The sequence below is a fragment of the Chelonia mydas genome, chromosome 8, assembly GCF_015237465.2.
Source record: "Chelonia mydas isolate rCheMyd1 chromosome 8, rCheMyd1.pri.v2, whole genome shotgun sequence".
NCBI classification, from domain to species: Eukaryota; Metazoa; Chordata; order Testudines; family Cheloniidae; genus Chelonia; species Chelonia mydas.
Window position 1 is genome coordinate 13,705,714 of NC_057854.1, and position 16,267 is coordinate 13,721,980.

The 16,267-nt window shown below is 39.0% G+C and overlaps 1 protein-coding gene across 4 annotated transcripts in view; it reads left to right on the forward strand.

Moving 5' to 3' along the window:
* FSTL4 (follistatin like 4) overlaps window positions 1–16,267 on the forward strand; it is a 490,949-nt gene that overhangs the window by 331,008 nt on the left and 143,674 nt on the right. The window lies entirely within an intron of this gene.

The following is a 16,267-nucleotide window of genomic DNA, read 5'->3' on the forward strand; positions in this document are numbered from 1 at the left end:
TTTGTTTGGAAAAAATTCATTTAAAAAAATTCCTTTAATTTTATTTTAAAATATTCCAAAAACATTTTAAAATGTTTGAAATTGAAACAAAATGTTTCATTTCAGATCAAATGAAACTTTCCTTGATCCTCTGTGATTTTTTTAAACTTTCTGGTACATTGAAAATTTCAAAAAAATTCATTTTTAATCTGACCTGGAACTTGTTTTTATTATTATTTTTCAAAATTGCCTGCAAACCAAAAAGCCCATTGTTCACCCAGCTCTGAGCCTGACCTTTGCTGTTTGCTCTCCTGAGTTGGTCATCTCTCATTCCTCTCATACAAAGTCTAAAAGGCCAAAGGGAAGATATGGGTTCATATCTTCTCTTTTTATACATTGTGTCGTCCTCAACGGAATCTCCCTCATCTCAAAGGTCAGTGAATTTAGCTTTGGGTTACCACCTGGGTATTTAAACTCATATATATATATACAGTGATTCTCTGGTAGCCTTGGTAGGAGAATAAGGACCAGATGTAGATAGGTTTCAGAGTAACAGCCGTGTTAGTCTGTATTCGCAAAAAGAAAAGGAGTACTTGTGGCACCCTAGAGACTAACCAATTTATTTGAGCATCAGCTTTCGTGAGCTACAGCAGCTGTAGCTCATGAAAGCTCATGCTCAAATAAATTGGTTAGTCTCTAAGGTGCCACAAGTACTCCTTTTCTTTTTGCTGATGTAGATAAATGCTGACTGGGGTTATTGCCAAAATTGAAATCAAACTGTGTCCCTAAATCCTTTCATAAGGGTCATGCCAACACTAGGAAAAAGGCTGAACCCTCTAACTAGCTAACACATATTAAAACAACAACCTGCTTTGTGTAGACTAAGATTTTAACAGATATTAACTAACGTTAAAATATACCTTTTTTCCTGAAGATAAAGCCAAAATCAGAAGATGTCCGCTCTCTTTCAAAAACAACCTGCTTATGATATTTCACTCTGTTATAATTTCAGCCTTTCTTAATGCATTGTAGCAACAATATGGAGGGGAGGCATCTTTGGCAATTACGTGTTAACTGAAAATTCAAAATCCAGGTAATTCATGAGAACTTACCTGAGAGGTAACGTGATTATTCCCACTCCATCTGTTGAGGAAATAGTGATTCATGTTTCACGACAAGGAAAAAATCATGCCCTCTTTGAACTTGTGAACTTCAAATGTGGTACACTGCCACCAGCCCTGTAAAAGGCATTTTTAGCACATTCATAATCAATTATTTCACACTGTTTGATGAGGTTCAACTGCTGTCAACTCCTCTTTCTCCTCTTGCTTATATCAGTTTTACATCAGTGTAAATCTGTTTTCTTCAAAAGTGTTACTCCTTATTTACACTGGAAGAAAATTAGGTCCAAAGCTATTAGTTGAAACACCACAACCCTATAGTGTTTATGTTTTAAAACAAATTACCTAACTTTCAGGGGGCTGTTAATTCCTTTTATTGACTAGATCAATCGAAACTGTTTTAAAGCTGAGTGATGTCAAAGGCCTTGAATTCACACTACAAAACTTAACAAAAGGCTGGGGTTCAGTGAAAGGCAATACTGAAGTAAGCAATATGTGATTTTTGCTGTAAATATTTTACATAAAAGCAATGTAGTACCATCTAATACAATGCTGGGCTGGAGAGAAAGAAATGTAATGGTAAGCAGGATAAATAGATTTGAGAAGTAGATATTGTTCAGGGTATTTTGAGACTAACACATGTCTTGCTTCTTCTAAATGTGGCTTCTTGTATTGTTTGGAATATGTTAAATTGGGTTGCAATGTCTTCACTCTTACAGTGGCCCTGCAAAGCAATGAAAAGATGGAATGAAAAGTACAATAGAGTTTCTTCCTTTTCTGATGTCTAGCAGCAGGCATTCAGCTAGAAATGTTGGTGCTTGCCTAGAGGTGAATAACAATTCTCGCTCTCAGAAATTGGCAAGTTTGAATACTTGTTGTCTATAAATCTCAGTTGACAGTTCGGCATCTTAACATCACTCAGTACCAGAGGGTAGAACTGACTCTAGAGCCAGCAGGCAGGAAATAATGCTTACCAAACTACCCTCCGCTCCATCCCACACCTGTACAAGTGGAAAGCACTGGGGTAAAGAAGTGGATCTCGTGATTGAGGACTCAGTCTGAAATTCAAAGCTACCAGGGGCACTGTAAAGAAAGCTCCCTTGTTCCTGCCTACAATCAGAAATTGCCTGATTTTCTTTCTCCCCCTCCTGGCACTGTTTCAAGGGGAAGCAGACATTAGATATTATTTTTATTAAATGAGAAAAATAATATTCATTACTGTAGGGGAATCTGGATAACAGTGGGACTCAAGAACTCTGGAGATGTCTTTTTAGTCTGTCTAGACTCTCAGTTTCAGTCCATTCACCATAACTTTCATGGTTGTAATGTCTGTGGCCATGACATCTGAGGGTATGTCTACACAGCAGCTGGGAGCTGTAATTCCCAGCTCGGGTAGACATACGTGCACTCGCTGTGCTCAAGCTAGGTCTCTAACTATACCAGCATGGCTGCGTCAGCACGGTCAATAGCTTGGGGTAGCCACCTGAGGGTGTGAGATCCCTCCCAAAAATCTGAAATTCAGGTCAAAATCTTGAAGTAAAATACCTACACTCCTTTTAGTTGTCAGCGGTTGAAGAACAGAGGTTAGCAGACAACATAATAACCTAGTAGCTCAAGGCAAATTTCAAAACAAGAAACTCCATCTTCCAACTCGCACTCATGTGAACCATCCTTAGTTATGCAATTAGTCCCATTGCCTACAATTGCAAATGTAATTTAGGGCTGTTGATTAATCGCAATTAACTCACATGATTAACTCAAGAAATTAATTGTGATTAATCACAATTTTAATCGTACTGTTAAATAATAGAATACCAATTGAAATTTATTAAATATTTTGGATGTTTTTCTACATTTTCATATATATTGTATTCTGTGTTGTAATTGAAATCAAAGTGTATATTATTTTTTATTATAAATATTTGCACTGTAAAAATTATAAACAAAAGAAATAGTATTTTTCAATTCACCTCACACAAGTACTGTAATGCAATCTCTTTGTCATGAAAGTGCAACTTACAAATGTAGATTTTTTTTTTACATAACTGCGCTCAAAAACAAAACAATGTAAAACTGTAGAGCCTACAAGTCCACTTAGTCCTCCTTCTTGTTCAGCCAATCGCTAAGACAAACAAGTTTGTTTACATTTACAGGACATAATGCTGCCCTCTTATTTACAGTGTCACCAGAAAGTGAGAACAGGTATTTGCATGGCATTTTCTTAGATGGCATTGCAAAGTATTTATGTGCCAGATACGCTAAACATTCGTATGCCCCTTCATGCTTCGTCCACCATTCCAGAGGGCATGCTTCCAGGCTGACAGCGCTCGTTAAAAAATAATGTGTCAATTAAATTTGTAACTGAACTCTTTGGGGGGACAATTGTGTGTCCCCTGCTCTGTTTTACCCTCATCCTGCCATATATTTCATGTTATAGCAGTCTCGGATGATGACCCAGTACATGTTGTTCATTTTAAGAAGGCTTTTGCTGCAGATTTGACAAAACGCAAAGAAGGTACCAATGTTAGATTTCTAAAGATAGCTACAGTACTTGACCCAAGGTTTAAGAATCTGAAGTGCCTTCCAAAATCTAAGAGGGATGAGGTGTGGAGAATGATTTCAGAAGTCTTAAAAGAGCAACACTCTGATGTGGAAACTACAGAACCCGAACCACCAAAAAAGAAAAGCAACCTTCTGCTGGTGGCATCTGACTCAGATAATGAAAATGAACATGTGTCGGTCCACACTGCTTTGGATCATTATTGAGCAGAACCTGTCATCAGCATGGACACATATCCTCTGGAATGGTGGTTGAAGCATGAAGGGACATGTGAATCTTTAGTGCATCTGGCACGTAAATATCTTGCAACGCCAGCTACAACAGGGCCATGCAAATGCCTGTTCTGATTTTCAGGTGATATTTTAAACAAGAAGCGGGCAGCATTATCTCCCACAACGGTGAACACACTTATTTGTCTGAGTAATTGGCTGAACAAGAAGTAGGACCGAGTGGACTTGTAGGCTCAACAGTTTTACATTGTTTTGTTTTTGAATGCAGTTATTTTTGTACATAATTCTACATTTGTATGTTCAACTTTCATGATTAAGAGGTTGCACTACAGTCCTTGTTATGGAGGAATTGAAAAATACTATTTCTTTATAGCGCAAATATTTGTAATCAAAAATAAATATAAAGTGAGCACTGTACACTTTGTATTCTGTGTTGTAGTTGAAATCAATATATTTGAAAATGTAGAAAACATTAAAAATATTTAAATAAATGGTATTCTATTGTTGTTTAACAGTACGATTAATCATGATTAATTTTTTAATCATGCCATTAACCGCGATTAATTTTTTTAATCGCTTGACAGCCCTAGTAATTTCCAGTTGCATCCAGTGACTACAGAGGGATAATCACATGAATTAGGCCTGCAGAGCTGGGTCCCAAGTTGAAGAAGAGAGCAGTTTTATAGTAGAATTGAAAGCCTTTTTTTTTTTTAAATCAGTTTGACTTCACCTTTTCTGCCAATACAAACCAGGGAGAAACCACTTCACTGAGCAAGATTCAGTTGTGGGCAACTCTAGCAGAATACAAACATGCAATCATTTTATAGATACCGCTGTTAATGGATTACATTGTGATTGACTGACTCCTGTTATAAATTTTGTATCCCTTGGACACAACACATATGCCTTGATTAGAAATCACAGCTATGTAGGTTGAATCCCATTCCTAGACATAGTGGGTGTGATGGTTCAAGGATGAGCTGTAACTTTGCCCTTGCTCTGTTTCTCCGTGGGAATCGTTTCCAAGTGACAGGCCTACACCAGCACTTCTCTGAGTGGAACTCTGTCATTCACCCCACTTATAAACTGGATCACCAGGCTACAGTTTGCCCTGCTTACCAACTGTATCACATCAGCTGGCCCAACTAGGTTGGCTCTTCTATAGACTTTGGGAACTAATGACCTATATGAAATTGCAATAACGAAGGACAGCTTCTTTGAAGGATTATTTGTTAATCCATAGGACTGGAACAGATAGAAAGAAAAGGCTTAAAAAGCCAAAAGACTTAATGAACATTGTCTAACTTAAACTTAGCCTTTCCTTGCCTGTTTAAGTAGGTCCCACTTGACCTGGGCATCCCCAAACATTCTGCAACATTTGCCTCTCTGTTAGTCTGACCTCCCCACTCAGTGGGTGGCTCACTCAGGTCACAGACTGTCTTTTATCTATTTCAAAGTTACTTTGTTTAAGAGTTCCTTCCCAAAGACTTCTGAGGTTTTGAGTAGGGCTCTTGTCCTCTGGACAGACTTCTTAATGCAGGTGGGTCAGAGGCAGACTGTCAGCAGTCGATTCACTGTGTTGTCCATTCACGCACTAGGCAACTGAATGGAAATCAGTGTTGAGTTCCTGGATACCTGTGGATACCAGCTTGGATTAAGTCATGGGTTCCATAAAACCAGACACATCACAATAATCACCAAGTCCATAGTTATTTGTATCAACCAAATTTTAGTTGCAAGGTCCACAACATTTAATGTATAAAGCAATAGCACCAGTCAGCTATGCAGAATGGGGTTCTTTTTGGTGTAGTTATTTAATTTGCTTCTACATCATTATAAGTGTTTAACTGGCCCTGTACTACATTGGTGCTTGGGAAATCAATGTTCCAATGTTTCTGTAGAAGATTTAAGTATAATATCTCTGAAGAATGTGGGCAATATCTGTATTAATGTTATGAATTTATATATATATATATATAAATTAAATAACTGCACAAAACCACTCTCTGTAGGTGTCAGGTAGCGTTATTGTTTTATAAATTAAAGCTTGGATCTTGCAACAAAAGTTTGCATGTACTTACTACTTGCCAAGTATGGATTGCAAACTGTTATCCTTTTTTTTATCCTAGCCTTGCTGATTACTGTGCATGCTGCAATATAAAATATTTTTGTTACTGGCAATTCATTCTAGGGCAGCACACATGCTATGGAACCCCGTGCATTTATTTTATCTCAAGAGAGATGCAAAATTTTGGGGAAAACATTGTTCCATTGCTAATTGACTTACATTCATTTCAAGTTTTCCAATTGCATATTTCACTTATTCCATGAATGTCAAATGAAATTATGTAGAGCAAAAATGTTAGTTGGCATGCACCCAGAACACAGGTTTCACTTTGTAATTTCTGTATTTAAATATGTGGTATCAATGATTACAATGTAACTCATTCTCATTTGCCAGGAAATGCCTTAGGGGGGTTTTGCATTGATCTTGTGTTCCATATCATGTTGCAAGCCATCTCTTCATGTAGCAGAAAAAGAAGATGCACCAAGTACTGATCTGTTTTTAAAACATACTACGCTGGCATTAGGTGGTAATTGACACAATTGTCATTATTATGGGAAGGCAGGAATGTGTTGCATGAGCAATTAATTGAATCTGAGATGGAATGTATGCAGTTATTTCTCTGTCATACTGCTTCTACGACATGATGTTTGGGCTTTCACTAATAGAAATATCCATTTATAGCACTTGAGGAATTTCAAAAAACACACACACATTTTCTTGAGCCTTATCTACTTTAGCAAAATTGAATGTTGCCAGCAAAGGGTGTTACCAAGAGGTGCAACTGTACCCGTGGTGACTGTGATTTAACTGCAAATGAAGCCAAGGACATACCACATTCCGCACCATTTCAGAAACCGCGGTTAGCAACAATATACACTTGGCCTTCACAGACAACTCCCCAGCAGCGTGAAACACCCTTTGGGGACATAGAATCATAGGGTTTGAAGGGACTGCAAGGGTCATCTAGTCTAACCCGCTGCCAAGATGCAGGATTTGTCATTTTTAACCCATCCAAGACAGATGGCTATCCATCGAAGGCGCTTCCACAACCTCCCTAGGCAGTCTGTTCCATTGTCCTGCTGTTCTTACAGTTAGGAAGTTTTTTCCTGAGATTTAATCTAAATCTGCTATGCTGTACTTTGAATCCATTGCATCTTGTCCTGCTCTCTGTGGTAAGAGAGAACAACTTTTCTCCATCTTTTTATGGCAGCCTTTCAAGTATTTGAAGACTGCTATCATGCCCCCCTTAATCTCCTCTTTTCCAAACTAAACATACCCAGTTCCTTCAGCCTGTGCTCATATGGCTGGCATTCCATCCCTTTGATCGGCTTTGTCATTCACCTCTGGATCCTTTCCAGTTTCCCTACATCCTTTCTATACAGTGGTGATCAAAATTGGACACAGTACTCCAGCTGAGGCCTAACCAGCACTGATTAGAGCACTACCTCCCGTGACTTGCATGCAATGCCTCTGTTAATGCAACCAAACATTGCATTTGCTCTTTTTGCAACAGCATCACACTGTTGACTTATGTTGAGGTTGCGACCCACCACAACTCCAAAATTCCAAGCCAGTTATTCCCATTCTCTGTTTGTGCATTTCATTTTTCTTCCCTAAGTGTAGCACCTTGCATTCATCTTTGTTGAATTTAATTTTGTTGCCTATAGCTCAGTTTTCCAATTTATCAAGATCCCTTGGAATTGTAGCTGTATCCTCCTAAGTGTTTGCACTCTTCCCCCTGCTTTGTGTCATCTGCAAATTTGATCAGTATTTTTTCTATACCTACATGCAGGTTGTTAATAAAGATGTTAAATAACACTGGACTGAGAACTATGCTGTGGATCCCTGAGGAACCCAACTCGAAACCTCCTTCCAATCCGACATCATTCCATTAATAGTCACTCATTGTTAGTAGTTGTTTAAACAACTATGTATCCACTTAATGGTAGTTCCTCTGAACCCTGCATTTCTTATTTATCAGAATGTCAGGCAGGACTGTGTCAAAAGCCTTGCTAAAGTCCAGGTATATTATGTCCATTGCCTTCCCCCTATCCACCAAACTAGTTACCCTGTTAAAGAAGAAAATCAAGCTGGTTTGGCATGATTTGTTCTTAGTAAATCCATGCTGGCTGCTACCCATTCATCCTCCAGGTATTCAAAAATCGAATGTTTTATACATTGCTCTAGTAGCTTCCCAGGTATCGAGGTCAGGCTGACTGGTCTATAGTTCCCCAGCGACTCCTTTTCCCCCTTTTTTAAAGATGGGCGGTATGTTAGCCCTTCTCCAGAGTTCCAGGACATCACTCACTGCTACCTAGCATATCTTAAATAAGAACCCTCCTCATGTTCTCTGTGGGATAGTTTGACTTATAATTGGTGGGTTAGGAGGTTGATTGGTTAGGGTGAGAAAGTCCACAGTGCAGTTACCTTTTTCTTATATTAGTCTTCTTTTAGCATCTCCCCTTCTCGTAGTTCTTAATTTCTTTTCTCCTTCCTGCCTTGGCAATAATGCTGAATCACAATAAAGTAATAACTGATCCATTCCCTGCCAGTCCTTCTCTGTTAATGTAAATATTAAACATCTGTCTGTAACTTTATTAAGTAATCAATGAATTGAATATTTGATACCTGTAAGCTGTTTTGTGGCAGTTGAGCATGGAGGGGGAGGATGGCTCTCTGGCTGTTGAGCACTCTTTGCTTCTTGCATGGTCTAATTTGTATTACATTTTCCATAAAGTTCAGATGGCAGAAAGGTTCAATATCCAATGATCTTCTTTTACACAATTTAGCTTCCCTTCCCCCCCTGCCCCCGCGCCAGTACCTGCACACCATTAGTATAAACCACAGGAAATGCATCTGCTTTTGAGTATGCTTCATCACTTGCAAAACTTTTTGGTTCAACAAGCCTTGTTTTTAATTGACATCAGTCATGCGATACATTTCCAACATTTCACTGCACCATACCATGAATATACTCCTGGCAAGTCAAAAGGTGAATAGCGAAGCTCTGAATCCTCTGTAAAAAGGTTCTGCGCAGGTAGGGGCTTGAATGGTATCTTCGCCACCACCAACAGAAGTCTTGTGAAAATGCAATAAGTATAAATTTGCTTTTGGCAATTTTATGGTAACTGAAGGCTTCTATTGTTCTGCCAGTGCAAGAGTTTGGTGTGATAAACATTCTAGGCCCAGTATAATTACTGACAGAGCATATGGAGCTTTGCAAAGCCTAAGGCAGTTTGTAGCATCCTGCAGTTTGTGTTATAATCCATATGTTAAAAGTGCAACATTTATACCAAGCTTTTCGCAACTTAGTTCACAATTGTTACTTCATCAACTCCAATTAAACACCATTCTGCATTTGTTATGCAAATCAACCTTTAAAGAAAAATAAAAAGGATTACCAGCAGTTGAAGCAAGTTCTTTCATAATGAATGCTTTTCTTTTGAATACAAATATACAGTTTTATTGTTACTGACAAACGTGGTCTTCTGCCCTTACTCTTCAGAAGGTCCTTTTTAATCAATAGAGTTTCTTTTCTCTGTGATCCCTGCTATAGGCATTAATTACAGTCATGCTTTTTTAACCCATGCTTGTCCATCTTACTAAATATGCATAGCATTTTGAAGAACAATCAGTGCTGATGAAACTACGAGATCCTAGGCTGCTAGTCCTAGAGACCATTATTTAATGGAGAATCCTGGACATTATGGGCCAGGTTTTCAAAGGTATTTAGTTGCCTAAAAATGCAGATAGGCACCTATTGGGATTTTCAAAAGTGCCTCAGCACCTAACTCCCATGTTCTATTGAGCTCAATGGGAATTAGGTGCCTAATCTGATTAGGTGCTTTTGAAAAATCCCACTAAGTATCCGCTTGCATTTTTAGGCACCTAAACACCTTTGAAAATCTGGCCGCATGTGCATAACTAATCAAACTTGAAATAGAACCAACACCAGGTAATTCTGGGTTTATGATTCTCCAGTGAATAAAAACAGACAAAATCCCATGGACTCATTTCCAGTTCTAGCAGAATAAGTGTGAGAAACTTTTAAAATCACATATAGCCAGAGTCGTCAACATCTCAAATGAGTAAATTAAAATCCAGTAATAATAATACTTGTCCACAGTTAAATCCAAATCCACTTGAGAAAGCCATAGCTAATGAAGAATTTCAGGGTTTTATAATTCCATTAATTTTTTTGTCCAAACATGTCCCTTTTTGCAAATTCACTAACACAAAAGTGAACAGCATAAGATCTAAAACGTATGAGCAGGCTGACTTATGCAGTTCCCTGTGTGTGTCCTTAATGACTATAGGCAACTGTCACAAGGGCAAATCATTGTGATATTGAACCAAATATCACAATTCTCCATAGTGAGCTCAAACAAATAGAGATGTAGGGAAATATTCTCCTCTTAATGGCCATGTTTAATGTCCATTTTGAATTGTGCAAGATGCTTCACATGTAGTCAGGTGTCTCCATCTGCAAAAATCAACCCCAAGATTTTTTCATTCGTTTTCCTACTGGAGAGAATCAGCTTCATGCATCTGTATGCCCTGCTCCTTCCCAATCCCTTGGAGGCAATGTGAATCCCCAGGAATGCACAGAGGAAGCAGTACCAGCATTCCTTGTGGGTGAAGGGACTTCAGTTTTGATTGGCCCTTGTGTAGGCTTCTTCCTGCCCCTTTCCTGTACACCTGCATAAGGGTTAGACACAGTCTGGTCTACAGTACACTACACTATGTGATTAGGGCCCCATTCAGCTAGGTATTCAAGCACATGTGACTTAAGCATGAAAGTAATCCCATTAAAGTCAACAGGATTATTTGCATCCCGAAAGTTAGGCACATGCTCAAGTACCTGGCTGATTTGGGACTTTAATATGTACATGTACTACACTATCACACTTGGAGCCAGGCCTGTAGCTGTTGATGTAAGAACACTGCTGAACTGATTGAATTTGCAGACCAAATGTAGGTCCTGGGAGTACAAATCTTGAGATTGTCATCGGCATTATTACAGGTATTGGTCCCTGCAAATAGTAGAGCATGGTTAAATCTTCGAATGTGAAATCTTGGTGTTCAGAGGTTTGTTTATTCCACAAACTGAAATTAAAATTCATTGTTGGACACTGAGAAAATAAAAAATCTGAATGTCATAAAAATGCATTCCCATCTTTATGTTTTTATTTATGCGTATAAGATCAAACAGGAACAAATGCTTGATAGAAGCATATTACAGGCCTAATTGTTTCAGATATCCTTTCATGAAGAATAGAAACTGGCCAAGTGGAAGCACACTGGCCAAGTGGAAGCACAAAGCTTAACTATTCTATTGACAGTTTCATGTGCCAGAAAATTCTTCATCCACTTTTCAACCTGTGGTTCCTACCCTGTTCTAAAATATATAGTAAAGAAAGATAATTTAAGTGACCTTTACTGAACCAGGATCACCTAGAGCTGACAGTTTTACATTTAAAAAGAAAAAGCAAGTTGATTTAGAAGGTCTTTCCTTGAAGTCCTTTAAAGCAAAATTACGTGTCATAAAGGTCATGGATATCATGTCTAAACATTTGGGTAAAATTTATAAATGATTTATAATCCTACTAATGCCACTAATCCAACTGCCAGTATAAATCAATGACAAAGTTCTCAATCTGCAGTGGGAGAAGTGAAAAAAGGTCTGACTAGACTCACTTGGTACCTGCCTACTTTGGAACTCTGAACAGAACACACTGCTGTATGTTCAGGTCATTTCCAAAAGTGTTACTCTTTCCAGGCATCATGTCCAATAATCCTGTCACTTGTATGGTCAGTCAGCATTGACAGAAGTTGTAATGTTCAAGGCAATACAAGTGACTTGGCTGGGGGAGGAAGGCAGAACCTGAGCGACTTCGAGTGGACCTGCAGAACAAGTTTTTGTCTCCTCTCCAAATCTTCTTCTTTCCGTTGTGCTCAAGCCATTATACAGTGGTAGCCCCAGACTTTTGTGAGGATCACTGAGATGATTCTTTGCTTACCTGAATCATTTCATCTGAAGAGGGAGGGAAGTCAATCTTCATGGCATTGACAGCTTTCTGCTGATGAGGAAGCGGCGCCCAGCTGCTGGTACTGTGACTGGTTGCCAACAAAAAGAAAATATTTCCACGGGACAGTTATCCAGATAACCAGGGGATCTCAGGGCAGCTTGAGCCCCAGTAACTAGAGGATTTTATGTGAATTCTGGTGAATTTCAGCACTGATGTGGTCATATGATCCAGTCACAAAACATCTGATTTTCAGAGATGTCAAGCACCCACTTTTCTCATTTACTTTAAATGGAGTTATGGGTGTTAGTCTGTCCCTAATTAACATCCTCACAACCCCATACTGTGAGATAGGTAGGTAAGTCTTGCCTGTTTGTTACACATAGAGATATCGAGACAGAAAAGTTCAGTGTCTTGGCTGCAGACACAGAGGGATGTAGGGTAAAGTTGGAATTAAAGCACAGGTATCTCCAGCTCTGAGTCCAACATGCAGTCCATTAGATCTCAAGGTATCCTTTCCTGTGGCCAATGGCCACATCAACTCAGAAGACAAGACAAGACAGATTATCTCCGAGTAGATGGGAGGAGGCTTTTGTTGGCACTGTCAGCAGTAGTTGAGGTAATAGTGCACCACACAGCTGCAAACTTGTCTTGCACTCCCCCCCTCAACATTGTAAGGTTGTGGTTCCAGGTTTTTCAGACATTTCAAAAGGGGACTATAAATAATCCATGGTCTTTAGGAAAAATCACAAGGAGAAATTCTCATCCCTCTTCATTATGGTTGATTTGCTCTTCCAAGATTATATCTGCAAGGAAAAAATTATGCCAAAATTTTCACACTTGAGAGCCTAGTTAGGCACCTAAAGTTAAGTGTTTAAATGAGCGGACTTATGTTTTCTGTTTTTTAAAGGAAAGCTGAGACTAGCCTTTATATTTCTAATTACCTAACATCAGATGAGCCCAAAACCAAACCTGACTGCAGAAATTATGGTCTCTGAGATGGTGCCAGCCATTACTGAAAAGGTCAAATTAGACAAAAATATTTACCCAGTTAACACAACAATAAGCGAGATACCATATTTAGGTCAATGTGTCCTGTATATAGTGGTATATAAATAACACATACAATGAGTTGCAGCTAACTTTTTTTAAAAAATCTTTTATTAAAATAGATTCATAGAATATCAGAGTTGGAAGGGATCTCAGGAGGTCATCTAGTCCAACCCCCTGCTCAAAGCAGGACCAATCCCCAATTTTGCCCCAGAACCCTAAATGGCCTCCTCAGGGATTGAACTCACAACCCTGGGTTTAGCAGGCCAATGCTCAAACCACAGAGCTCTCCCTCACCTTACAGATAAGTAGTTCAAAATAGAATTTTATTTTCATTTTGTTTTTATTTTTCTGCTTCAAAATTGGAGTTGTTTCACCAACTATAGGTATCTGAGATCATGGAGATACAGTACCCTCATAGCAATGGATAAGATGGATGATGCATATTTTGTTTTTCTTCCCTGATTCTCCATCAGTAACATGCACCAACTTAGCTGAATGATTCACATCACAAGAATAAAATGTACGTTACCAATTCTGCAGAAATGGAAATAATGGAAACTGTTTCTTTGGAATCTCTATTTAAGGGAACATGCTATCATCAGAATCATACTGCGTCCCTGGAGGAATTGACATACTCATGTGTACATCATTGAAATGAGCCTGGAACGTTTGAAATAAAAACCCCATACTTTATGAAAAGAAAAGGAGTACTTGTGGCACCTTAGAGACTAACCAATTTATTTGAGCATAAGCTTTTGTGAGCTAAGGTGCCACAAGTACTCCTTCTCTTTTTGCGAATACAGACTAACACGGCTGTTACTCTGAAACCTATACTTTATGAACAATCCCAACTGGGGCCTGCTGTAATGATGCTTCTGTATCAGTCAAGGATAAAGGTAATTACAAAATAGCAGAGTCAGGTTTTCCATACATTCAGAGACTGTTGTTTTATAGAAATTCAGATTGCGCAGCTTCAGGTGAAACTGTGACTGTACCTCTTCCTCATCTGAAGTGAGTTCATCATTTGTCCTCATTTATATTATAAACAATCCACAACAGCTACATGGCAAGTGAAAGGAGGATGAAGTCATTGGAGTGAAATTGAATGCATTATCAGAAACACACAAAGACATACAGATATATGTCCTCTGTTTCAATTTCCAAATATACTTTCTAGAAATTCAAACAAAACAGCAGACATCAGTCTTTTTCAACCCATCTGGTATGATACAATGGAAGACCCTATAACAGGGGTGGCCAGCCTGAGCCTGAGAAGGAACCAGAATTTACCAATGTACATTGCCAAAGAGCCACAGTAATACGTCAGCAGCCCCCCATCTGCTCCCCAGCCCCCAGCTCCTGCCGCAGCCCCCACCAATCAGCACCTACTCTCCCCTCCCCCTGCAATCAGCTGTTTCACGTGCGCAGGAGGCTATGGGGGAGAGGAGTGAGGGCATGGCAGGGGCCTTGGGGGAGGGGCGGAGTGGGAGCAGGGATTGGGGCAGAGCAGGGGGTTGAGCAGTGAGCACCCCCCAGCACATTGGAAAGTTAGCATCTATAGCTCTAGCCCCAGAATCAGTGCCTAGGTAAGGAGCTGCATATTAACCTCTGCAGAGCCGCATGCAGCTCAGGCGCCACAGGTTGGCCACCCCTGCCCTATAAGCTTTGGATCAGCGCCATATGTAGGAATAGGAACATTCCACCCCTCAAAGCTGGTTGATGTCCACCCAGATATTCATACCTGAGATAAAGCTGCTTGAAGTGCCACAGAGATGTGTACAGCATATGGTGCCTGGTCAGACAGGAAGGAAGTCAAAGCTCCTAACTCTCCGCAGAGCTATAGGTTCTCGTCCCCCTTTTCCTTCAGATCATGACTGCACAAGGTTGAGAGACTGTACCCCCACCTCCTTCGAAGATTCACTCCCTCTCCGACCTTTCCCTGTGAGGGAACAATTTGAATTAAATACCACAAGGTGAACCTTACAAAATTTCCTAGCCTCTCTAATTACTTCCCATGGGTTTCGGGATACAATCTGGCTCTTAATTATTCAACTTTGTCAGAGTACAACTTTAAGCATTTTTCTTCTGTGGCTATTTATGTCTTGCACTGATTCATCATTAGTATGAAACACACATCTGTAATTTAAAGCTTGCTCTGTTTTATTGTGCTTACATCCCATGTACGCAAGGCAAACCTATCTGAGAATATCACACACACAAAATTACTAGAAAGCCTGCAATATCCCTAATATTTTGAGAATGTAGATGTTAAGTGCTAGTAATATTTAGGGTATAAATGTGAAGTCTTTAATGGTAGTGTGATAGTACAGAAGGCATGTGAGTTGTCATTCTGCTAGGGTGTGCTGATTGATAATGTTTCTTGGTGGGTTTTTTTTTTTTTTTTTTTGCATTTTTATCAGATAGACTCTGAAAGAGTTTAAAATACCTCTGAACATGTTCAAACCTGCAAGTAATTCTTATAGTATGAAACTTATGGGAAAACCTACATTTAATTTATTATTTAATTTACAATTTAGTTAATTCACTACAATATAGATACCTAAAGATACACACACACACTCTCACACAATAAGTCATACAATAAGCTTTTTTTCTCCTTATTGTCAAGTCAAAGAGTTTTCCTAGAAAATCTCCAGCAACTCTTAATATAAGGGAAAAAACAATAGTGATTTTACACATACTGACTAAAACATTCACAGCTTTTGGCACAGATCATGATTCCATTCAATTATATCACTTAACAAAAAAAAGTGATTGCATCCATTATTATTATTAATTATTTTTGCTATAGTGGTGCCTAGAGGTTCCAAATGAGATTGGGAGTCCCGTTGCACTAGACACTGTACAAAAACATCCTGCAAAGGCTTATGCATGTGTTTAACTTTACACACCTTAAACTTTCCCATTGGCATCATTTTAACTGAGTGCCGTCATGCAGGATGAGTGCCGTAGTGAGAGACAGTTCCTGCCCAAAGATCTTACTATCCAAGTAAATGAGACAGACAAGGTGAGAGTGGAAATGAAAGGCCTTATCTTCACTGCTAAAAAGGGTGCATTTTTTTACCTCAGAGTAGCTAATGTGCATGAGCTATCCTAAGGTAAAAACACAGTGAAGACAAGAGACTTTAGTTTTGCTTAGGTAAACTAGACAAGGTGTCAGTATTATACAACTGCCTGGGGTTGACTTCACTTAGTTTACCTAAGTAAAA